This window comes from Diabrotica virgifera, chromosome 2, assembly GCF_917563875.1.
Source record: "Diabrotica virgifera virgifera chromosome 2, PGI_DIABVI_V3a".
In the NCBI taxonomy this organism is placed as follows: Eukaryota; Metazoa; Arthropoda; class Insecta; order Coleoptera; family Chrysomelidae; genus Diabrotica; species Diabrotica virgifera.
Window position 1 is genome coordinate 166,502,543 of NC_065444.1, and position 25,862 is coordinate 166,528,404.

The following is a 25,862-nucleotide window of genomic DNA, read 5'->3' on the forward strand; positions in this document are numbered from 1 at the left end:
TCTCAGGGACGTTCGTTTTTTTCTTTAAATCATTCAAACTAATATCCGTATGGGCGCCAATGGTGAATGTAAAATTCTTAAATGAAATAAAAAAGAGATGTGCTCACAATCGTATATATTGTTTAAATCCGACGACCGGTTTCGATGTCTACAATATGCACGTCATCATCAAGTATGGGTAACAGTAAACTAAATTATGCCGCTACAAGCAACGATTTTTTTTGAAGGAAACGAGTTTATGATAGTGAAGACTTTAAAATTCGTTCCTTGTTGCGGCATCATTAGTTTCATTTTGTCGGATAGAACTTCCAATTGATTTGTTGCCCTTTCACTAAACTCTCATGCTAAAATCAGACTGGAGTTTATCACCAACTGGGCGTTTTAATGAGTGGAACACGAAGAACATGTCAAATGACAGGAATCATGTTGGTTAGTAATATCAGTCCGATTTTTGCATGAAAGTTTAATGAAAGGGTAACAAATCAATTGGAAGTTCTGTCGGACAAAATACACCTGACGTTTTCGTAGTCTGACTTTTCAAAAATTTTTAACCTGTTCCACAATTAAAACTTCCCCTTCAAGCAATAAACTATCTGGTAAATAACTTCTTGTTTGTTCCTAATTTTCCCGGTGTACCTAACTAGCAATTTATAAACCGTTAATAATATTATGAATTGTTTGCTTAATAATTATTATGAATCATAATTATTATGAATTGTTTGCTTAATTGCGTCAGTGTAGGTTATGAGACGGTTGCTTACTGAAAAAAATTAAATAAAACTGGGATATGTCCTTCACAAATAGTAAAAAACTGTTATGTAATATAGATTACCAATAAGTCTTCGTTGTATGGGATATTTTAGATTAACCGAAGAATTATAAATGCAAACGGATCTTATATCACCTTAATCTTTTAATATGCTTTATTTCCCATACACTATTAGTACTACGGATTGATCGGAGGAAACTACTAGAAAACTTGTAGGGATTATTTTAATACCAAAGCAATTCATAAAAATAAAAAATCCACAAGGAAAAGAAAAAAATTTCCTGTAGTTGGCTGTATACCGTCAATCACAAAAATTGGAAAAAAATCCTTTGTAAAAGGTATAAGTTTTTTTAATTAAAAATCCCTTTCAATGCTACATCACACAATGTTTTTGATTTTATAAAAAAAATCATCATCAGTGTTAAAACAGGTTGGATTCCAGCTGAGCCACCAAAGAAATATTAGGGTAAAAACCCTTGTGTAAAAAAGGGTGTGGGTTTTATGAGCTTTATGGGCTTATGGGCTAAAGAGACGTAATTTTCTGGAGTTTTCGTGGTTTCGGTATTAAATTAATGCAAACGGATTACTCACGGGTTTTTGGGGTCGCTAAAGATGAATATGCCATCAAAATTGACCTCCGGAGTAGCTGGTGCTCAAGGTCGCTACTAAGGCACGTCATCTTCTGGAGTTTTGATGGATTTCGCCACTAAATTGATGCAACTGGACTACTCCAGGTATTTTTGAGGTCGTTAAATACGAATATGCTATCAGAACAGACCTCTGGATCACCTAGTGCCCAAGGTCACTGCAAGGGACGTCATCTTCTAGTGTATCGAGGGTTTCGGTATTAAATTGATGCAAACGGATTACTTACGTTTTTTTGGGGTCGCTAAACATGAATATTATACTATCAGAATTAAATTCTGGGGTACCTGGTGCCCAGAATGGCTACTAAGGCATGTCATCTTCTGGAGTTTCGAGGGTTTTCGGCAGAAAATGGACGCAAATGGATTCGTCGGGGGTTTTTAAGGTCGCTAAACACAAATATGCCATTAGAACACACTCACGGAGCACCTGGTGCCCAGGGTCACTACAAAGGGCGTTATCTTCTGGAGCTTCGAGGGGTTTCAGCATTAAATTGATGCAAACGGATTACTTACTCTTAGGATTTTGGCGTTGTTGAACACGATTGCGTCATCAGAAAAAGAAACCAGAGTACCTGGCTCCTAGAGCACGTCATCTTCTGGAGTTTCGAGAATTTTCTGTACTAATTGATGCAAATGGATTACTCATGGGTTTTTTAGGTTGTTGAACATAAATACGCCACCAGAACAGACACGGGAGCACCTAGTGCTAATGGCACGTTATATTCTCTAGTTTCGAGAGTTTTCGGTACTCAATTAATGCAAACGGATTATTCTTGAGTTTTGGAGTTTCTGAACATGAATATGCCATCAGACCCAGCCCACGGAGCGCCTGGTGCCTAAAGCAGGCCATCTTCTGGAGTTTCGAGAGTTTTCGGTACTAAGTTGACACAAACGGATTAATCACGGGTTTTTGGGTGCTCAACACAAATACGCCATCAGAAGAGACACCGGAGAACCTGGGTCTAAGGCACGTTATCTTCTGGTGTTTCGAGGGTCTTCGGCATTAAATAGATTCAAACAGATTACTCATGGGGTTTTGGCGTTGCTAAAAACGAGTACGGCATCAGAACAAACAACGTAGCACCTGGTGCCTAAGGTAAATCATCTTATGGAGTTCCGAGAACTTTTCCTAGACGAAAAGAAGGTAATTACGTGGTCAAAGTGTGATTTATTTGCTTTCTTCTATACTCGTCGTCTCTTCTTCTTGTGGTTATATATTGTAAAAGCCGGAGATACAGGATGCAGCCAGAAAGCAGTTTCTTAACGAAAAGTCTTGGATTTAAAATATTGTTTATTATTTTTATTTCAAATATTCTAATTGTATAAAAGTAGCAAACTTTGTATCTAGGGCTTTTAGTCTTCCTCGTATTATGAGAGATGTCGCTGTTTTGCGTCTCAAAAGGTGGAAACAATGCATCGCGATGTTTTCCCTTAAATAGGCAGGATTAGTACATTCTTTCACGGTTTTTGCTGTAAATTTTAAAGAACCGCTTGGATTGACATGAAATTTGGCATACGCATAGCTAACATGTCACAGAAAAAAAGTGGTATGGTGCCGATGTGTGCTTTTGCCTTGGGGGTGAGTTTCACCCCATCTCGGGGGGTGAAAAAATATATGTCCAAGATATGTCCCGAAATGGATAAACTGACTAATTTTAAGCAAATTTGGTTCTATAGAGTTTTTTCACCAAATCAATACTTTTCGAGTTATTTTCAAGTGAATATGTTAATTTTTCAACAAAATAACCACGTTTTTTGACGGTTTTTCGCAAATAACTCAAAACTTAAGCATTTTGTCGAAAACATATTCTTAGCAAAACTATAGCCTATAAAAAAGTGAAAAAAACGGTGTATATATTTAGGTCTCTATACATAGCAAAAGCAGAGTTATAGCTAATGAAAAGTAGGTTCATATTCGAAAAATTCCAAATAGAATAGTTCAATGTGAAATATCCAAATAATAAAGCATTCTTGGGGAAAACACATTACAACTTTTTTAAAGTGTTTAAAAAAAGCTTTATTTATGTTTTTATAAAAAAAAATTCTAGCATCAAATGTAAGCAAGTTACGATCAAAATAATGTTGGTCCCTTTTGTTTTGGCAAAAAAAAATCACGAAGATCACCCCCAAATTGGCAACATAAATGAACTCAATCGTTATCGTTTCACGAGTTACTTTAATTATGTTGTGTTTATATAATCTGTAAGTTTCATCGATTCAAAGTGCTTATTTTTGAAAAAATTTGGTTTCAAAGTAAAATTCTTAAAAATTTTAATTTTGAAAAAAATGCTTTTTTTCAAAATAACTTAAAAATTGTTAGAGATACCAAAAAATTTAAACAATAAAAAAAAGTCGGCTTTACTTTTCTGAATATTCTGTATTTTTCTGTTTTTCTGTAAGACAAAAACGGGTTAAGATTCGGTGTTTCTAAATTTGCATACACTCGTGATAAGTGACTCGTTCAAGCTGTTTTAACTACTACTCTTTCAAAAATAGGGACCTTGAACCGATGAAACTTACAGATCATATGATAGATACATACGCGAGTAATAAACTTGTGAAGTAGTAACAATTAAGTTCAGTTGAAATGCTAATTAGGGGTGATTTTCCCGATTTCTTACCAAAAAAAAGGGACCAACTTTATTTTGAGCATAACTTGTTTACTACTGATGCTTAAAATTTTTTAAAATACAAAAATAAACATTCGTTAAAAAAGTTAAAATGAGTTTTTCCCAAAAAAGAGCTTCGTTTTTTGGTTATCGCACGTTAAAATATTCGATTTGGAATTTGACAAGTATGAACCTATTTTTCATTAGCTATAACTCTGCTCCTACTAGGAATAGTGACCTAACATATACACTATGTTTTTCACTTTTTTACATGCTATATTTTTGATAGAAATTTATTTTCGACAAAATACTTACTTTTTGAGTTATTTGCGAAAAACCGTCTGAAAACGTGGTTATTTTGTAGAAAAATTAACATATTCACCCGCAACGTAAATTACGTTTTATGGAAATAACCCACTGCTAAACAAATATACGTCCGGCCATTTATGAAACTCTCCGAAAATAAAAATATGTCATGAGCATGAATCACACTCGTTTCATTGGTAGGCGGACTTTGAGATTTGTTTAGCAGTGTTTTCTTTTCATGAAACATGTTTTTCGTTTCATGTTTCATGTTTTTCGTTTCTTGTTTCTTTGGTGTGCGGCTTGCCTTAAAGAACGGACTAGATTGGCGATATTTGTTTCAGAGTTGTGACTGCATAGCTTCACTGAGGATGCATAGAAATAAATGCTGAAATAGCTATATGGAGATGGTGTTCCAACTCTGAATCAAATAAAAATAAAAGCTGCCTTTATCTTTTATATAAAATAAATGTAAAATTTGGTTAACGAGTTATAAGTCGCATTTTATTTTTTTTTCTACTTCGTGCTTTCACAATTCACATAATTTCAGAATTCAAATTCAAAATATAACCAGAAAAATCATTTTGCCGAAAATTCAAAATATACCACTAAATTTAGTTTTTTATCCTCCTTTCAAATGCAAAATCTATTTTAAAAGAATTAAATGTACAGAGTGTTGTTTTTGGGTCGGAAAATATTCCCAATATATTTTAATCCGGACCTGGACTTTTTAAAATTTTAAACGAATTAATTGATTGTACATCTTAAATAATATTTGCGTGTCAAATATAAAATAAATATACAGTGTGGTTAAAAAGTTAGGAACCAAATAAGAAAATGGCAAAATAGATAAAACAATTAGTATCTTTGTTATTAATGAAGTAAGATCCATGAAGTATAAGTATGGTATTTTTGAGACCGTCTAAGTGTCCTCTTTCTACAGTAAACGCATGTTACTTTCCCAATGAAACACCTGTATTAATAGACCTTTATACATAATAGACACCTTTAGACATCTGTGACAGGAGTATTTTATAAAGTTCTACTGCCACAGCGACAGTTCTCATACTCCTCTGATAAGTCTAAAGGTGGGAAACTACGTAATGTAATGTTAATTTATACGTTTATAACGATACTTTCCACCTCCACGAGTTTCGTCTCTTTTTGTTTCGCAATGTATTATGTTTTTCTTCTTTTGCATTATTTTGCCGGTTGTTAGCGCGCTGATCACTGTATTATATTAATGGTAGGGAAACCCAAACGGGGATTTTTGCAGTTACTCGAGCGCATCAGATTAGCATATGAGGAGACACCTGGTACCCTGCAGATGTACCTCTACCATATATTGGCTCTTAACACAGGGAAGTTCGTTAAGGGGGACCCGAAAAAAAATCTATCCTTAAAAAAACTCGAAATTGTCAGATTAAGATAAGGTAAGTTAAGTACATGCAAAAGGGTGTATATTTAAAAATCTGACGATTTGAGCCGGGCGTAAGGAAATGGCTGAGTCCCAAAGTTTCACAAGAAAAAAGCGAATATTTCGCTAAATGAATGACAGATCGAAAAACTAAAAAATATGTATTCAATATTTTTTTAAAATCTATCGAATGATATGAAACGCGACTTCCCACAGAGAGGGGTGGGGAGAAACTTTAATATTTTAAATACGAATCCAGCGACATTTCGCGAAATGAACATCAGATCGAAAAACTGTAAAATACACTCTTTCATTATTTTTGAAAAATATATCGAAAGGCAGCAAACACAACCCCCCACGGAAGTGGGGTGGGGGTTACTTTAAAATCTTAAATAGGAGCCCCCATTTTTATTGCAGATTTGGATTCCTTACGTAAAAATAAGTAACTTTTATTCGAAATATTTTTTCGAATTATGGATAGATGGTGCTCTAATCGGAAAAACGATTGTTGGAAATGGAATATTTAATTAAAAAATGGCAAGCGCCCGCTAAAATGGAAAACTTTACTTAACTTTTTTTGGTTTTAGGACCTACTCTTCACAACCCAATAGGTCCCCATAAAGCTCGAGTGACTTCACATTTAGCATACTTTGCTCCCCTACTATAATATATTGAAACATAAAAAAAATCTAAGAGAAGAAGCAGTAGATACGAATAAACCTCAATACACCTTAGAATTTACAACTTGAAATAGCATGCGATATTTTAAGTATCTGACTGCTAAATTTCCAAAATGACTGTTTTAGAAACAAACCACAAAAACAAAACTTTATTTGGCAACTTTTCGACCACAAGAGCGTATCTTTAAATGCCACTATTTCTTTTATGACAAATAACCCGTTCTTTGCCAAATGCTGGATCTAAATAAACGCCGTCGTTATGATAATATAAAAGTCGATTTTCACATTTACACATGCAAACTTTACTTTTCAAAGAGTGTCTATGAAGCCCTATAAAATATAACTACGGGCAATCAGGTAGGGAAAGAAGTTATTTTTGTCAAATATATGAAATCGATAGCATTCGAGCATGAGGAGAAAATATTAGGCGTTCCCAATATGAGCTATAAGTTAGGATTTATAGGTGGCGTCTAGATATTCTAATTTTCTTCTATAAAGGAATAACGTAGATAATTTTAGGAGGCAATGATACGGTTTGTTCAGACACCGTATTGATAATGTCCAGAAAAGACAGGTAAAGTCGTTATCACACCTGAAGAAGATGCAAGCAGACTTCTCAATGTAATAAAATCTTTATTAGTAGGCCAATGATGGATCAAATATCCATCTTGTTTTTGAAGTGAAAACTTCTTCAGGGACGCTGTGCACTTTTTAGATGGGGAAAAAGTATTGAATTAACGACCGTCATTTCTTCGGCGAAATAAATTTTGTACGTATGTATATTATGTGTATGTATATATAAATTGTGTAAAAGTATTTAAATTTAAAATAAATTGAAAATCTATTTTAGGATGGGAAGAAAAGATTGATTTCGCGACTATGATCGTGATTGTCATCGCTTAGACGAAATAAATTTTGTACGTATATTATTATAATGTACGTATAATAATAGTAATATTATTGAAGTGAAAACTTCTTTAAGGACGTTGTGCACTTTTTAGATGGGAAAAAAGCATTGAATTCGTGGCCGTCATTGCTTCGGCGAAATAAATTTTGTACGTATACATATATACTATGATGTGTATGTATATATAAATAGTGTAGAAAGCACGCAACGCGTATATAATATTGGTATAACACCTATTTTTGAATGGGGATAAAGAATTGATTTCGCGACCGTCATCGTTTGGTCGAAATAAATTTTATATGTATATATATATTATTTTCTTCTTCAGCCTGTTTGCATCCACTCCTGGACAAAGGCCTCCCCATATATTCTCCATTCTTCTCTGTTTTGTGCTATTTGGTGCCAGTTTCTCCCCATTTTTGCATTAACCTGTTCCGCTCCATCGTATCCACGTATGGATATTTTTAGGTATGGCGAACTTTACCACGATATCCACATACGGATATTCATATAGGGATATTACTGCACTCTGTAAAAGTGGTGTAGTGCTCTGTAGATTAATTTGGATCACGGTAGGACATGGATATCCATACGGCGATATCATGGTTAGCCATTTTTTTACACAATTCCCAGAATAATGTAAACAGCTCAAGGTCGACGTTCTGAATATAATTAAATTATTCACTGTCTTTTTATATATGTTTTATTTTTATTTAGCGTGACTTTATAAATTAAATAATAGACATAGATACATTTTAATGGTATCCAGATGTGGATATTTTGGTAGTACAATCGATATCCTTATGTGGATATTCTGGTAAACACTATAAATTGTCATATAAATTCAAATTGCTTCAAACATTTTTTTTTGCGCCATAGGTGAATATATCTTCTATTATACATCATAACTATCGTAAAATATATTTTCATTAAAAAACTTTTGCTGGTATACAGCTCCCTATCTCAAAAAGTGGCCTGGAGCGGAAGGGGATTAATGTGTCAAGCCGTCGTTTTTGTGGTCTCCCTCTACTACGACTGTGCTCACGTGGTCTCCAATGTACAATGTTTCTCGTCCACATTTCGATGTTTTGTCGTGCCACGTGTCCCAGCCAGGTCCGTTTAATTTGCATTTCAATTCTTCCAATTACATATTCCACTTTCGTCCTGCTTCGCACGTCCTCATTTTTGTATATGTTCCCTCAGAGATACCCCTAACATAGCTCGTTTGAACACCCTCTGTGTCGTTCTCAATCTATTGGCTGATACCTTTGTAAGTGTCATCGTCTCCATATTCTATACGTCATAATTGGTAGAATACAACTGTTGAATGCCATTTCCTTTAGATTTATTGGTACCTTTTTGTTCTTCTACACATCACTGAGTCTTGCTACTGCTGCCCAAGTCATTCGGATTCTTTTAGTTATTTCTGCCGTTTTTATGAATACAATTTTGAAGTCGTCAAAGAATTTAAGTACTTGGGAGCGATCATAACATCTGAAAATAACTATGAAAAGGACGTGGCAGCCAGGATTATTGCAGGAAACAGGGCATATTACTCGTTAAGGACCCTACTTAAATCAAAAATACTCTCATGACCAGCAAAAATAAGAGTATATAAGACAATAATTCGTCCCACAATAACGTACGGAAGCGAAACCTGGACTCTGAATCAGCGGGAAACAACAAAATTACTGGTACTTGAAAGAAAGATACTGCGAACTATCTATGGGCCTTGCAGAGAAGAGACAACAGGAGAATGGAGAAGAAGACACAATGATGAACTCCAGACAATATACGGAGATGAAAACATAGTACGCTACATTAAATCAAACAGAATACGATGGGCGGGTCACGTACTAAGATCAAGTGACGAAAGACTTCTAAACGCCACATTCTGGGAAAGGCCCGATGGAAAAAGGTCAGTTGGTCGCCAAAGAAAGAGATGGAAGGACGCAGTAGCCAGCGATCTACGCAAAATGGGAGTACAGCAATGGGAAATAGCTGCTCAAGACCGACAACAATGGAGGGAAATAGTAAACGCGGCCAAGACTCACATAGAGTTGTAGAGCCAAATGATGATGATGATGATTTCTGCCGTTTGATTCTGTTTGCCTAGTTTGATCATGTGACCTAGGTATATATATACTTTTCGACACTTTCGATATCACTTCCATCTAAGTCGATTGTGACATATTGATTTGTCATCACCTTTGTTTTATTTGTGTTTGTCCTCTGTCTAACTTCTCTCTCCGTTCTATTTTGCTTGTTGTTAGACCTTCTGATACATTTATTTGCATAGTTGCATTGTCGTATATGTATTTGAGGAGTATTCTATATCTAGAATCAATCCTTGCCTTATTCATTCCTTCTAATACGGCCCAGGGTTCTATGGAATCGAATGCCTTATTGTAATCCACAAATGCCAAATGAAGAGGTTCATTGTATTCGTTGCACTTTTCGATAAGTGTCGTTATTGTCTGTAGGTGTTGTATGGTACTATGTCAACAGGCTGGTAACTATCGAATTTATTTAATAGCCTGTTAGTAATTATTTTGGTAAGCATTCTGTACGGATGTGGCAAAAGGCTTATTGGTTTGAAATTTTCGCATTTGTGGTACCTACATATTAGGTGTATGAGTGTATGGTGTATGTATATATAAATAGTATAGGATGCACGCAACGCGTGTATAGTATAGTTATAGAACTTCTTTTTGGATTGAGCAAAAGCATTGAATTCGCAACCGTCATCGCTACGGCGAGATATTAGTAATTTATACACTATAGATTGAATTGCGTATATATAAATTCGAACGAAGTTATATTGGTTGGAGGAGGGATAGAGTGTGTACCCGAAGGAGCTTGCAAAGCAAGCGCTTAAGTGGCCACACGGCCCTACTTCAATCATTATAAGTGATTATTAGTGTTTAAAGTATTTTTTAAGTGAAAACTTCTGTAGCGATTTTGTGCACTTTCTGGATGGGGAAAAAGCATTGAATTCGTGACCGTCATCGCTTCGCCGAAATAAATTTTGTACGTTTATGTATTATGTGTATGTATATATAAATAGTATGGGATGCACAAAATGGGTATATAATGTAGATATACCTATTATCACTTCTCTTTTGATGGGGAAAAAGCATTGAACTCGCGATCGTTATCGACATGGCAGATATTAGTAACCTATATACTATAGGTTGAATTTCGTATAAGTTCGACCGAAGTTATAATGGTTGGAGGAGGGATAGAGTGTGTACTCGAAGGGGCTTGCTTCGTAAGGCCGATGTCAGATTATGCGTTTTGACCGGATGCGTTTCCGCCGCATCCGGTGAAAACGCACAGTGTGACAGATCCGTCCGGTTGCGTTGGAAACGGATGCGTTTTGAGACATCGCGCATCGTTACGCGCTTACAAACTGCACCAGACTAAACGCATAGTGTGACAGGTCGGTGCGGTTGCGTTGGAAACGGATGCGTTTCCACCGCATCCGGTGAAAACGCATAATGTGACATCGCACTAAGAGGTTTTCACTTCTGTCGGCACTCCCACGAGTGCCCTTTGTTTACATTTATGTTATTTTATTTGAAACATTATAGACTGAAAAGTAGTGTCAAATTTTTACGGTGATTTTAGCACCGATTCTATATTTATTTTGGCATATAGTACTTATTTGATAACAAAAATGTCTGTCAGCTGACGTGACTTCCAGAAGGGCATCAATGACGAACAAGTTCGTTCCACACTTGGTAAGATTTACAGGACAGTTACTGGAGACCTGTTGATTATTATAAATCTGGATCCTAATGGATGGAGATCTAAGGTTAAAGAAAACTATTACCGACTTTCTCCAAAGTGAAGCTACTTTTATCAGTAGGATCGCAAGAAGATCTGTAAATTCGCTATCTAGATATTTTGGCGACGAAGGAGATAATCCTTTTAGCGCTACATAACGCTGCTGGAGAGAAGGGTACCAAATACAGCAGTACCTAATCACGTCATTGCGAAAAGCCTATAGAGCCACTCAGAGGAGTGCGTAAGTGACAAATGAAAAAAACATCCTAGGTGAAGACGTCATGCTCAGGATTGGCTAGGTCAATTACCATATTAGGTCAGTGAAAAAACGAACAAAATGTTTTACATGCTAGTACTGTGGTCATTTTGCCACCTAATTCAGGTGGACCGGACCCAGCTTTGGATGAACTATGGAAAATATGGCCATAAAGTCGTAGAATCTAGGAAGAGAGCCCGTTGTGACGTATGCATTAAAAATGACAACCTAGAGACAGGTGCTCATACAGAAAGTATAAAGAGATGCCCAGTTTACAAAGAGGCATTCCACAAGAGAGAACGTAAAGGATTACGAAGATTCATACTACAGCTCAACCTCAACCATTTTGAAGATTTACACGATCTGCTCATACAGATTGTAAGCGAACTAAATATAGATCTTACACTACTATCTGAGCCACACAGGCATCTTACTAACCAAACTAGGAAATTGGACAGCATCTGTAAAGCTGTCATTTGTTTTTGTGGCAAATTACCGTTCAATACGTGGTTAAGAAAACAGAAGCTGGCATTTTAGTGGCGTATGTATGTATATAGTATCCACTTTTATAATAGCTACGATTGGCCTAACTTTCTACTCAATAAGTTTACTGATTTTCTGGATTCAGTAAAAGGACACACGTGAAGCAGCACATTCCCGTGACAATTTCTGGAGACTTCAATGCCTGAGAAATGGATTATGGCAGTAGAAAACTAATGCATGAGGAAAAGGTTATTAGACGTCATGACAACGCTAAATGTTGCCTTGCTTGACAGTTTTAACCCGCCAGTGGTCGCTATATGAGATTTTCTCTCACGGTTTTAGAAAATCGCGCACAACTTTTTTTCTGGGAAATTATACGCGCTGTAGTTCCTTCTAGTCTCCTAACTCTCCTCCCTCGACAATCTAATAGACTCGTCCGCTCAGATAGTGACCCAGAGTTTACTTAGTATCACCATATTGTTGAGTCAATGCGCTTCATGTGAGAGATTCTCTCATCAAGCGACCACCGGCGTCACCAACTCTGTATAAAAATTAATTTTATTTTTCCCCTTAAAACCTGAAATAATATCCTTTGATGATGTAATAGAAGGCGCCGTGGATGTGCTCGATCATATTAAAATCCTTTATTCTGTTTCACGGGTTAGTTGTAGATGGTCATTTACCATATATTTTTTAATGTTAAATATGGGCGGCATCAATAGTCACATTTTATATAAAGATAATATCTGGATAAAACAGAAAAACGTCGTGTCTTTTTAAAGCAAATGGCATTAGCGTTGATGAAACCTAATCTCTCTTGTAAAATTTTGTAAATAAAGGCAAAAGTTGGATATGTGAGAGAAAATCTCACGCGCCACCCCTCGCGTAACAATCTACCTAGCGACCAATGCCGGGTTAATATACCAACATTTACTAGCGGAGGAGTAACTTTATAAATCTCACTTTTATCAGCACCTGCCTCGTTAAGGGGAACTGTTCTTGTAAATTATTGTATATTTACACCGCCAATGACCATAATGCGTTAATATGGGAAATAACCATGCAGAAATCCGGAAGGACACGTAAGCGGACTAATGCAGTTGCTATGAAAATGCTAGAATATTAATCATAATTGGGTAAGAAAAATGATAAGTCATACAGAAAAAAAACTTGTAAGCTATTAGTTTTTGGGTTTATAATAGAGATGTTACAGTAACAACAATAAGATAATGTTGAAATAAGAAATAAAGCCTTTCTACTTATATATCGGTAGTTAGTTCTTCCCTTTGTAGCGTTTAAAAAACCAGTGAAAATATGATCTTTAGATTTGTATAGATTTTACAATCCCTCTCTAAGAAGTCCAAATTTTTTTATTCAGTTTTTTACTTAAATTCAGATTGCAAGGAATTTTCTAAAACCGCACCTGTATACATCTACGAAGTATTGCGCAACATTTCAATGTGTTACAAGATTCCTGTTTATTTGAGACGCAAAAACAGAATTTGTAAGAAGTGCTGACAAAAGTACAGTTCTAATGCGTAGATGAACTTTCTAGAAGAAATGTTGAAAATCAATTTGATTGGTTTGTTTGAATTTGGTACAAAGATCGAAGCTCGTAATTGGCTCTGAAAACGGAAGCCGGAAATTGCGTAGTGACAGGATCAAGGAATTTTGGCAGGAGACGGAGAAGAAAGCAGGCATTCTTACAATGGTAGTGAATCAGTAAACATCGATAGTCAGTAACCGGCTTTTTTGCGACGCAAAAAGAATTTCCAAGTAAATGGGATCTATCAAAGTTCTTCTGTGTTGTTGTTAAGTAGGTGTACCATCAGTTTGATGGTGTAGCAGTTCCTTTTTTGATGGTAAAAGTGTAATATACGCTTTGTAAAAATACTGCGTATGTATTTATGAAAGCCGGCATAGTACTATTAACGTAGTGATGAATTAAACCCAAGCCTCCCGTCTCCTGGATTAGAAAACCTATTTCCCGAGGTAAATAAGCAAATTTCTTTTGTTTTATGGTATTTTCATGGTATAATGGTATATGGTGCAATCAGTAATTTTCCATTGACATTTTCCCCTTCGAGTGACGTATGAACTACGTACGTGCTGTCAAGTGTCATGTCAAGTTTCACAATGGTGAAAGTTTTGAATTTTAAGGTATAGTGACTTTTAATAATTATAAAATTCTCAAACTAATAACGTTAATTTCTTTCAACATAAAAAAATAAATCTTTTTGGAACTAAAAATACAAAAATGAAAAAGTAAATTGTTGAACAGAACAAAGAATAATTTTGCTTCCATCATTAAAATATTATTGTAAAGACATAATTGTAAGTTAATGTTAAAATCTTTTTTGAAACCTTTTGAAATAGTTAAAAATAAAAGATTTACGGAATGATATTTGACAGGTGACATAGTTGTTGTTATTTTCAATAATTAAGTACTACGAGGAGTAGTCAGTAATTATTTAATGTAAACATTGTTCCCTGAATGAATATAAATTTTTGTTTTAATGCAAATGCTATAATATATGTCATAATTAGGTCAGTCAGTCAGTTATACAAGTCATAATTAAGTCAGATATCAAATCCTCAATGCAATAATATTATTGTTTATCTTTTGGTGCACCATAACCTATGTTCAGAAAAGTAGATGTATTTTTTTACAGGTAATCTTTTATGTAATCTGAAAGTTTTGTTATCTCAAGGAATAATTTTTCAATAAATGCCATAACTGTGTATTTTGTCCTGTTTATTTACCGCTAACCTATTGGCAAAATTTTAACCACAAACTTTAAAAGCTTTTTAGAGTCAAATTTTAAGATGTTGGATGATCATAGAAAGTAAAACTCCTGGTAAGGCGCCCTAACAAAATATAGCCAGGATTTATATTTAACACCCCAGGATATCTGTAAGTACCCTTGTTTAAATTTTTGATAGTAGTAAATATTCCCTAATCCCTAACTTCTTCTTAACGAACTCACAACCTTAGCTCTCCAACCAAAACACGAGCCGCCGTAGCAAAGTAGTTTTTAGAGATATCCCCTAGTTTTCTCGACCCTTTTGTATTTAAGCAGTATCTAAATTTTCCAAGCTTTTATCTTCCCCCTTATTTCTAAGCGTTACAAAATGTCGCCCTAGAACGTGGGGCCGATTCATTTTTCTGCCTCTTTCAGTGTCCAGTTGTGCGCTACAAAATAGCACCCTCAGACGTGAGGCCAGTCTCTTTTCACCCCCCAGTCATATCGTTAAGTTGTTCCCAAGCAGTTTACATTTTTTTAGTTAGTCCCAACTGTTTTTCAACTTAATTTCTTCTCCTTGCCCCAGATTTGAGACCGATTCTACTATCACAACCAGTATCGCAACATAGTTTAGCCCAAGAGCCCCTACATTTTTTTAACGTTACGAAGTGGTATGAAATTTTCAATAGGATGTGTAAATATGTACTCATTGTAGTGTATTAACATTGTTTTTATGTATGTACTTATAGTAGATGTTAATACAGTACCCATGGTGAAAGCATTATTTAAAATTTTTTTAAAAAAAGTATTGATTGTATAGACAAGTAGTCTATATAAGTAGCGTTGAACATTCCAATATTGAAACTATTGATAAAGTATAACATTTTAGTTGTATTTGTGCATTTATTCATAATTGATTAACAATTTTTTACAGAATAACTTGTTTTTGTGATTTTTTTTGTTCGTCATTTGAGTATATGTGTATAGTCTGTGTAGTTTCCGTTTGAGTTTTTAGTCCCAATGTTGTCTAGTTGTCCCATTATTTTTTTTCTCAACTAATCTAGTTTTGTCAGTGTCATAAAGATACCAAAGGTTAGTTGGAGTCTGCCTGTGAAGTAGTTTGAGTGTATCTGTGAAGTAAAGTAGTTAGTCAGTCCAATTACTATTTGTCTTTCCCTTCTTGTACCAGAATAGATCACAAGTGTAATACTCGTGATAAAGGAAGTGTGCTTAGTTGTCTAGGAACACTCCCATTAGTTATCGGAACAAGAACCGTTGTTGGTGTTATCCCGTGTAAGCTCATTCGAGAAGCAAGTTTCAATATTGTTTGTGTTTGTCTATCCCTGTTTTGTCTGAAAATATTTGAGTCTGTTGTTTCCTGTTTGTTTTGTGTACCCTTGTGTTATTCCCTGTTAGTCCGTGTCAGTGGTGGAGTGTGAATTTTTTGACGAATAGTTTATTGACCCCTCTTTTGTTTATTGAGTGATTGCAGACCAAGAGCAGAAGTTGCAACAAAGTCAGTGAGGTTAGGATCTGGCTGCGTGAGAGTGCAAGTGAGGTTTGTGTTCGTTTGATAAACAGAAACGGTTTTTTGTCCGAAAGTCATACTTTCTACTATTCCCTTTGGTCTTTCCCCTGTGTGTTGCTTTCTCCCCAGTTTTAAAAATGAAGTCTACCCAAGTTAATGATCTGAAAACCGATGAGTTATCTTATGAACTTTTCATAAGAGGTTTTAATGTCCAAAATAAGACTGTTGAAGAAAAACGTAAGTTGTTGAGAGGTCAGTTAAGTAAAGAGACCATCTCATCTTCCATTGATTTGACTAAAAATGTAGTCGATCCTGATCAAGAGTTGCCTACAATCCAGTCAATATTAGCAGATTTGCAAAGTATTGCGCGGGCAATGAGTGCACAGTCATCAAAGGCTGACTTTGCTCGTTTCAAAACAAGGTCCAGTCATCTGGATTTCAGATTGGAAAATTTCCCTGATAATGTAGAAGAAGCTATAAAAGAAGTTATTGACAACTATAAGATGGATTTATTGATGTTGACTGGAGATGTCTTAGAAAAGGAAGAGACATCTGACAATGTGTCCGTCCCATCGACTAGTGGTACAACTTCAGTCCCCGTTGCCCCTATTAGTTCAGTTTCAGCCCCTATTATACAAATTTCAACTCCTGTTAGAGTTTCTGATTTAAATATCAAATTTAATGGTGAGAGTAAAGCCCTTCCCACATTTTTAGAAAAAGTAAGAGATTCTGCTAGATCCAGAAATATTTCTGATGATGTCCTGTTTAGATCAGCTTTTGAGTTATTCGACGGAAACGCTGCTATTTGGTATAGGAGTGTTGGAAATACAGTTAACAGTTGGAATGAGTTGGTAACCCTTCTCAAAACTGCTTTCCTACCCCCAGATTATAATGATAATCTCCTTGATGAAATTAAAGGTCGAAAACAAAAAAAGTCTGAGTCAATCACTATTTATTCCGCAATCATGGAGAATCTCTTTAAACGTTTAGAAGAGTACCCGTCTGAAGCCCAACGAGTAAAGATTTTAAGAAAAAATATTTTGGTGGATTATATTCCACTCGTAGCCCTTCAAGATTTTCCCACTGTCGAAATGTTAGTCATAACTGTTAAACGTTTGGAGCAAAATGTTTTGCCCCTGCTTCAAACTACAAAAGGTCTTGCTGGTATTTCATTAGAGGATTCAGAAAAACCCCAAGAGAAGCTTCAGGTACTTGATACACAAGACAAGCCTGATAACCCCAAAGGAGACAAACGAGAAAAGCAAGATCGTCCCTTTAAGAAATCCAAGTCTACGCAGAGAAATGAGAGACCCAATCCTCCAGTAGATACTGATGAAAGACATCAGTCTTCTTCTTCTTATCCACCAGAAAGACATCAGTCTTCTTCTTCTTATCCACCCCACAGAAATCAGTCTTCTTATCCACCTCCGTTGATGCAATCCCCTCCCTATCGACCGTATGGAAATCAGTCTTCTTCTTATCAACCTCATTCAATGCAACCCCCTCCACAACCCTACCAAACACATGACAACCCTAGAAAAATTATTTTTTGTTTTACTTGTGGTAAGCCCAACCACATTTCTCGCAATTGTACAAACAGAGAAATGTCTTGTTCTCGTTGTGGTAATAAAGGAGTGAGAACGTCCTCCTGTATGTGTCAAAAAAAACTAGGTAGTGTGCAGCCAGTCGGCAGTTGCACTCCATATAGAGTTAAGCCCGACAAATTCCCCCAAAACATACTTAACCCTCTTTTTGAAAAGAAAGGTTGTGACAGTCGTCCTCATGTTAGTATTTCTATCTTTTCTAAAAACTTTGTCGCCCTCTTAGACAGTGGTTGCACCACATCCGTAGTAGGTGCCGCTGGAGTTAAATTTTTGGATTCCCAAGGAATTAAATATAATTCTACTCCCTGTAAACACGTCTGCTTAGCAGATGGTTCTCAAAAATCAGTTGTTGGTACTATTGATCTTCCAATTGAGTCTGATGGTGTTTCCCAAGTAGTGAAATTTCTTGTCGTACCCTCCGTTCCCCATAGTTTTATTTTGGGAAATAACTTTATGCATAAATTTTCAGTGTTGTTGAATTTTAGAGATGGAACATGGCATTCTTCCCAAAAGGAAGAGAAAACAGAAACTTTGTATTCTGTAGACTCATTTTCTCCCACTGAAAAAAATTTAGTAGATTCCACAGTCGCTTCTTTTGAGGAAATTTCTAGTTCCAAGTACATTGGAAGAACCAATAAAATTGAAATGGTTATTGACACTGGTGATGCAAAGCCATTTAAGAAAAGACAATATCCTTTATCCCCTTATATGAACAAAATACTACATGAAGAGTTAGATGAAATGTTACGATTAGGAGTAATCGAACCAGCCCAATCCCCATGGTCAAGTCCCATATTATTAGTCAAGAAAAAGTCAGGTGAATATAGGTTCTGTTTTGATGGTCGTTCATTGAATGAAGTCACTGTTCATGATACTTATCCTTTACCCCAAATAGACAGAATTCTTTCGTTGCTTAGAGGAGCTAAATGCATTAGCTCCATTGATTTAAGAAAAGCCTTTTGGCAAATCCCGCTGCATCCTGACTCTAGGAAAAAGACAGCCTTTAATGTTTCTGGTAGAGGTTCCTTTCAATTCACTTCTGTTCCTTTTGGTTTGTGTAATAGTGCATAGATTCAACAAAGACTTGTTGATGCTATCTTTGGCCCTGAATTTGAACCCTATATATTCTGTTATTTAGATGACATCATAGTGTGTACCCCATCTTTTGAAGAACATATCCGATTGTTGAAAATTATAAGAGATAAACTGAAAGAAGCAAACTTGACCATTAACATCGATAAGTGTGATTTTTTTAAATCTGAATTGAAGTATCTTGGTTATGTAGTTGGTAACAATTCCCTTAAAGCAGATCCTGAAAAAATCTTAGCTATGGTTAATTATCCCAGGCCATCTAATTCTACTGAAATTAAAAGATTTATAGGTATGTGTTCCTGGTATCGTCGTTTCATTAGAGATTTTTCCAGTTTAGCCTCCCCTATTAATGACCTCCTTAAAGGTCATAGAAAGAAAAAACAACCAGTAGTTTGGACTAGTGAAGCTGAAAAAGCTTTTTTGAAAATTAAAGAACTCCTAATTTCTGCCCCTATCTTAGCCCAACCCAATTTCGAACTTCCCTTTGTTGTGCAATGTGATGCATCTGACACTGGTCTTGGTGGTGTCTTGACTCAAACTATTGATGGTGAAGAAAAAGTTATAGCTTATGCAAGTAGGTCCCTTTCCCGAGCTGAAAGAAATTATTCAGTTACAGAGCGAGAATGTCTCGCAGTGATCTTCGCTATCGAGAAATTTCGAGGTTATATTGAAGGAGTTAAGTTTTCGGTCATTACTGACCACCATTCACTTCTCTGGTTGAATAAACTGTCCAATCCTACAGGCAAATTAGCCAGGTGGGCTATGCGCCTAAGACAACATACCTTCGATTTGATTCATAGAAAAGGAACATCCCATTTAGTCCCTGATGCTTTATCTCGAGCTCATACCAATGATACACCCAAAGATGCCCAAAAAGTTGATTATCTAGAAATAGATCTTGACAGAATAGACCCTTGGTTCGATGATTTAAGATCAAAGATACTCCGTTCCCCTGGTGATTTTCCACAATGGAAAGTGGAAAATGATTTCATTTACAAGTATGCCCCATCCCCCAGTTCTTTCAAGACTAATGATATTGAATGGAAAATTTTAGTTCCCAAACCCCAAAGATTAGAAGCAATGCAATCTTGTCATGAGCCACCTACGTGTGCTCACTTTGGATTCTATAAAACTTTGTCCCGTATTCAAGAAAGGTACTATTGGCCCAAAATGCGTTGTGATGTGCTTAAGTTTGTCAGATCATGTAAAGTTTGTGGTGCTCAGAAAACACCAAATCATGCTCCTTTAGGTAAAATGGGTAAGCAGAGAGAAGCCCAATTCCCCTGGCAAATAGTTGCCATTGATCTGATAGGTCCCTTTGTTCGTTCTAAAAAAGGTTATACATGGTTATTAGTGATTGCTGATTGGTTTAGTAAATGTACCTTAGTCCATCCTTTGAGGAAGGCTACGGCTAAGAGTATTACTGAGTTTTTGGAAGATAATGTCTTCCTGATGTTTGGTGTTCCCCAGTATGTGATTTGTGATAATGCCTCAAATCTGAACAACCCTCTTCTAATTAATCTCTGTAGTAGGTATAATGTTCAGAAAGTATGGTTTAGCCCCGTGTATGCACCACAATGTAATTTTGTGGAGAGAAATAATAAAACCATTGGAACAGCAATCCGTATGTATATAAAAGACCACGTAGACTGGGACAAGAATTTAGCAAAGATCAGACAAGCTATTAATACCGCAAAGCACGAAGTAACTGGATACACCCCAGCTTTCCTTAATTATGGCCGTCATGTTCCCCTGAGTGGAAACTACTATGGTGTTGATCAAAACGATCAACAGAAGCAAGATCTAGAAATTATTCCTGGTAACCGTGATATGTATGCTTCAGAAGTAAAAGGATTAAGTCAAGTCTTCGAAAAGGTCAGGGCTAATCTTCGAAAAGGATATGAACGTAACGCTAGAAGTTACAACTTACGAAGAAGAGAAGTCCAATTCCAAGTAGGAGATAGAGTATGGAAAAGGAATAAAGTCCTGTCTAATGCTGCTAACAAGTTTCTGTCTAAACTAGCACCGAGGTACATTGAAGCTACAGTCCGTGAAAAGTTGTCACCAGTGGTGTATCGTCTCTCTGATTTAAATGGTTCTGATCTTGGTAAATGGCATGTTAAAGACTTAAAACCTTTTGTATCTGATGGAGATAATATGTCATCCCCTTAGTCCTGATCCCCTATTCCATGTTCCCCCTGTATTGTTCTTCAGTTCCCTTAGTCTTGATAAGAAGTTGATATTCTCTTTGATTTTGGTATGTCGTCTTTTGGTCCCTGTTGTTGCCGTATACCCCCTTGTATGAATTTGTTGTGATTTAGCCCTTGTTGTTGTTGTATCCCCCTTTGTTAGTCTTCTTTTATTTTAGTCTAGTTGTTGAAGTGAGTATATTCCCTGTGAGACGTTTAACATAAAGTTACCGATCTCGACTTGAGACAAATGTTAAGATTACGTTGTCTCATTGAGGTATTTAGAATGGAGATTCTAAATCCTCATTTTTGCTGAACCGTTGCCAACAAAATTCCCTGAAACTCGCTAGGCGTTTAGTGGAGTTTAGGCAGATGCCTATCTGCTGAGCCTAGAGCTCAAATGATTTTTTTAGTTCTCGAAAACCGCTCGCGGTTAGGCAACGAGGTGACAAGGATGTGCCTGCCCTGATATTTCACTTGTGTTACTGTTGTGGATGTCAGCGAGGTCCACACAGGGCACAATGTTAGCTTCTTCCCCAAGGCACAGAAACTCTTGTCACCTACAGTTCATTTTAGAGTCATTACACATTTCAGTCTACTCGACTTTAAAGAGTCTGGCGATCGATGGTACGCTAGCCCAATCCCTAACGTTTGTTTGTTTAATTTAATCCCCACTAGCCATCATCTAAAAAAAAATTTGATGTGATTGTTTAGCCTCACTCAAGGAGTCATGGTTGATTTTTGTTTGGTTTATCGAAAACTGGATAGCTATCCGAGCTTTCTCTTTTCGGAGGAGGCTGTGTAGCGTTTAAAAAACCAGTGAAAATATGATCTTTAGATTTGTATAGATTTTACAATCCCTCTCTAAGAAGTCCAAATTTTTTTATTCAGTTTTTTACTTAAATTCAGATTGCAAGGAATTTTCTAAAACCGCACCTGTATACATCTACGAAGTATTGCGCAACATTTCAATGTGTTACAAGATTCCTGTTTATTTGAGACGCAAAAACAGAATTTGTAAGAAGTGCTGACAAAAGTACAGTTCTAATGCGTAGATGAACTTTCTAGAAGAAATGTTGAAAATCAATTTGATTGGTTTGTTTGAATTTGGTACAAAGATCGAAGCTCGTAATTGGCTCTGAAGAACGGAAGCCGGAAATTGCGTAGTGACAGGATCAAGGAATTTTGGCAGGAGACGGAGAAGAAAGCAGGCATTCTTACAATGGTAGTGAATCAGTAAACATCGATAGTCAGTAACCGGCTTTTTTGCGACGCAAAAAGAATTTCCAAGTAAATGGGATCTATCAAAGTTCTTCTGTGTTGTTGTTAAGTAGGTGTACCATCAGTTTGATGGTGTAGCAGTTCCTTTTTTGATGGTAAAAGTGTAATATACGCTTTGTAAAAATACTGCGTATGTATTTATGAAAGCCGGCATAGTACTATTAACGTAGTGATGAATTAAACCCAAGCCTCCCGTCTCCTGGATTAGAAAACCTATTTCCCGAGGTAAATAAGCAAATTTCTTTTGTTTTATGGTATTTTCATGGTATAATGGTATATGGTGCAATCAGTAATTTTCCATTGACATTTTCCCCTTCGAGTGACGTATGAACTACGTACGTGCTGTCAAGTGTCATGTCAAGTTTCACAATGGTGAAAGTTTTGAATTTTAAGGTATAGTGACTTTTAATAATTATAAAATTCTCAAACTAATAACGTTAATTTCTTTCAACATAAAAAAATAAATCTTTTTGGAACTTAAAATACAAAAATGAAAAAGTAAATTGTTGAACAGAACAAAGAATAATTTTGCTTCCATCATTAAAATATTATTGTAAAGACATAATTGTAAGTTAATGTTAAAATCTTTTTTGAAACCTTTTGAAATAGTTAAAAATAAAAGATTTACGGAATGATATTTGACAGGTGACATAGTTGTTGTTATTTTCAATAATTAAGTACTACGAGGAGTAGTCAGTAATTCTTTAATGTAAACATTGTTCCCTGAATGAATATAAATTTTTGTTTTAATGCAAATGCTATAATATATGTCATAATTAGGTCAGTCAGTCAGTTATACAAGTCATAATTAAGTCAGATATCAAATCCTCAATGCAATAATATTATTGTTTATCTTTTGGTGCACCATAACCTATGTTCAGAAAAGTAGATGTATTTTTTTACAGGTAATCTTTTATGTAATCTGAAAGTTTTGTTATCTCAAGGAATAATTTTTCAATAAATGCCATAACTGTGTATTTTGTCCTGTTTATTTACCGCTAACCTATTGGCAAAATTTTAACCACAAACTTTAAAAGCTTTTTAGAGTCAAATTTTAAGATGTTGGATGATCATAGAAAGTAAAACTCCTGGTAAGGCGCCCTAACAAAATATAGCCAGGATTTATATTTAACACCCCAGGATATCTGTAAGTACCCTTGTTTAAATTTTTGATAGTAGTAAATATTCCCTAATCCCTAACTTCTTCTTAACGAACTCACAACCTTAGCTCTCCAACCAAAACACGAGCCGCCGTAGCAAAGTAGTTTTTAGAAATATCCCCTAGTTTTCTCGACCCTTTTGTATTTAAGCAGTATCTAAATTTTCCAAGCTTTTATCTTCCCCCTTATTTCTAAGCGTTACACCTTTTTGAAGTGAATACTTCTTATCGTTCGGTATGGAATTTTAGCGGGTGTAAAATCCTATTGGGCGTCATTCAAAATCGTGATGCAATTGTGACGCGAGAGCGTCATTAAAAAAAAATCGTGATGCTAGAGGTATCTAGGTAAAAATCGTTTGCGGTTGGTATGTGTATCATAATAATATATATAGTCCGTCAGCTATAACTTTTCCCAAGCGGTACGATTCATTTTCAATCAAATTAAGTCAAAAAATAAATTTAAACGAACGTCCATGTGTATGGGCCATTCCACGAACATACGCCTCTTTTGGATTACTTCGACAACGAATATTTTACTGTGCAATATAAGAAGTACGAAAGTAAATGGCGCTAATAATTATTCCAATAAACAACAATGTAATTTGCAATTTACTTTCGTTCTTTTTATTTTCCACAGTAAAATATTCGTTGTCGAAGTAATCCAAAACAGGCGTAGGTTCGTGGAATAGGGTATATATACATACATTTTGTATACTGTATATTATATACTACACACATCGGCGTACGTTTCACTTTCTGTTTTGACTTAATTTGATTGAAAATGAATAGTACCGCATGGGAATAGCTATTTGTATAACATAAAATTTTCGTCTTAAAATAATTATAAATTCGGTATATTTACCTGTACAGGTGTGCTGCGCGGTAATGAACGCAACCTGTTTCAGTAGCCAGATAGCCGGGAAGGTGTTCGAGGATTCATAGGGAATAATATATTAAAGAATCAGCTGTCTTAAAATAGTTGCTCGAAAACGTTGATAGCCATTTAGACTATAGCGTTTGACACGTATTTAGCAACCACAGAAATGTCTGGCAATTATAATTAATATTTCTAAGAATATTTTACAAGTAATGGCAAAAAAATTTTTCGTCTTAAAATAATTTTAAATTCGATATATTTACCTGTACAGATGCGCTGCGCAGTAATGAACGCAACCTGTCTCAGTAGCCAGATGGCCGGTAAGGTGTTCTAGGATGCATAGGGAATAATATATTAAAGAATCAGCTGTCTTAAAATAGTTGCTCGAAAACATTGCTAGCTCTTATACCAAATATATAAGAAGAATTAACTTCTGTCGGCACTCCGCAAGTGCGACGCTCTCTTTTTTATCTCATTTGCCAAATACTGTTTAAACAATTAATTTAAGATATTATGCTAAACGTTTTGCATTATTTCGAGACGCAGACTTGTTTTTAGTTTAATTGTTCGATGCAGTTTAAATAACTAACAACGAAAAACTTTAATTGGAAAGAAATAGCCGTAAAGCGTTCTAAAGGGATTGGAATATTTTTTGTTTGGTATGGACTCATTCAAGAAATTTTAATAAACAGGCAGTTCCATTAAAACCTCGTTAATCAAATTTCGTCGAAAACTTTTTAAAACTTTTACTATTAAAAGTCATGAAGTAGCTCTAATACAGCGCGACTGTATTTAAAAGTCCCTAAGAAATTTTGTTATTCCGAAAATTGTTTTGGAACTTAAAACAATGTTTTCCCTAATTGTTTTACGTCTGTTTATAAGAAAATAATTGCTCATATTTTTTGTTCAAAATTCAACTACACTTTATATTACATAGGCACAAATGAAAACGTTTACAAATCACAAACCATTAATTTAATAAAATCCACGAGTAAAATAAAATTCCTGTAGCTGGCTATATACCATAAATCACAAAAATACGAGATTATTTGTAAAAGGTATATCTAAATTTCCCTAAATAAGGATTACATTCAATCATCGAACGTTTTCGGATTAAGAAATCCATCATCAGTGTTACTAAAAGTCAAAAAAGAGCATGCCTGAGCCAGCAAAATGTTTAAGGTAAAATCCCCTTAAATGTTTACAGTTGTTGTGTTATACTACATATTAACACAAATACTCAATTGTGTTGCAAATATACCTGGATAAACCAGGGCAACACAGGACTCTTCCCACGTGGTTGCAGTTTGAGGATTAAAACCTCAAATGCCATTGAACTTCAATATGTGAGGTTTTAATCATCAAATTCGAACCACGTGTAAAGAGTCCTGCGTTGCCCTGGGTAATATCCATGTATACACACACACACACACACACACACACACACACACACACACACACACACACACACACACACACACACACACACACACACTCACACAGACACACACACACACAGACACACACA